The following is a 1,781-nucleotide window of genomic DNA, read 5'->3' as shown; positions in this document are numbered from 1 at the left end:
GTATTTAATACACGTGTCCAATTGGACACGCGTATTAAATACGCGTGTCCAATTGTTGAAATTCTATTTAATTAAAAAAAATTATATTTGGAAAAAAAATAACAATTTGACACGTGTATTTAATACGCGTGTCCAATTGGACACGCGTATTAAATACACGTGTCAAATTGAACGCGTGTATTTAATACGCGTGTCCAATTGTTGAAATTCTATTTAATTAAAAAAAATTATATTTGGAAAAAAAATAACAGTTTGACACGTGTATTTAATAACAGTAAAGAGATCTCTTTACCATTTCGCATGCGAGATCCGCATGCGCTTTGGTTTACACCGACTCCATGATCAGAAGGTTGAATCTGGTTGCCGACAAAGACTTTTGGGGTTTACAGCCTCGTTTTGATAAGTATGTTAAGTTTAAGTTTAAGATTATGTCAAGTTTGTGGTTAAGTTTATGTCAAGTACGTTGTTAAGTTTATGTTAAGTTTGTTGTTTCAATAAGACGTTTTATTTGAAAGTTTATCTAATTAATGCTCCGTTTGTTTCGGCGTAAAATGATTTCTGGAAAATGATTTCGGCATTTTCCGGTGTTTGGTAGGGGCGAAAATAATAGTCAACCGGAAAATGATTTCTGTTTGACCAAAAATGCTTAGTAAATTTTCGGAAAATGATTTACGCTTTTTAAAAGCGTAAATCATTTTCCGAAGACGCAAGACGCAGTCGATCTATTTTAAACGGCACAGTCGACCTTCACGTTCAAGCAACCGACCACCATCGAAATATTGCCGGTATCGGAATCCAACATCCGTTAATGTCGCCGGAATCTGGCGACGGAATCCGGCCACCTTCGCCGGAATCCGGTCAGCCAGATTCCGGCGACCAATCTGACCGGAATCCGGCCATCTGGCCGGATCTGGCCAGACTGGCCGGATTCCGGCCATCTGACCGGATCTGGCTAGAAAGGCCGGATTCCGGCCATCTGGCCGGATCTGGCCAGAGAGCCGGATCCCGGCCGGCCCTGGCCAGGGAGGCCGGTTCCCGGCCGGCTCTGGCCAGAACGGCCAGCCTGCCGGGATCCGGCCTCTCTGGCCAGATCCGACCATCTGGCCGGAATCCGGCGAAACTGCCGGAATCCGGCCACTTTCGCCGGAATCCGGTTATCCCATATTTCGACGAAACTGTCCGGATTCCGGCCTTTATCTCGAATTCTAGTTATATTAGCCGGAATCAGGTGAAAATAGTCAGAATCTAGTCGGTCAGTGACGAAATCTCGTTATCGATGATTTTTATATTTTTTTACATTAATATTTTTATGTTGTAAATAAAAATTGATTTTTATAACTTAATATGATTGAATAAAAATATAAAAAAATATTTACGATTTTCCGTACGCGCCAAACACTGGAAAATGCTTTCGACGGAAAATAGTTTCCTGAAAAATGACTTCCCTGAAACCATTTTACGACGGAAACCATTTTACGTCGAAACAAACGGAGCATAAGTGAATGAATTAATGCCTTCACTAATTATCTAGTATTAATATCACGTTTAAGTACCTCTAATGTTCAAGGATGTTTAAACTTTAAATCCTCGCTATCTGTCTCTGTTTGACGATTATGAACACTGTTTCCTGTTTAGCGTCTTGTATTGCATTTCATTCATATATCTGTTATATATCTGTTATATGTGAACATTGCTATATATATATATATATATAATGCCTTCACTAATTACCTTGAAAAACTATCACTAATTATACACGCATGTTTAATCAATCTTTTCAG

Source organism: Alnus glutinosa, chromosome 6 (assembly GCF_958979055.1).
Source record: "Alnus glutinosa chromosome 6, dhAlnGlut1.1, whole genome shotgun sequence".
Classification (NCBI taxonomy): Eukaryota; Viridiplantae; Streptophyta; class Magnoliopsida; order Fagales; family Betulaceae; genus Alnus; species Alnus glutinosa.
This window is presented reverse-complemented; position numbering follows the sequence as displayed.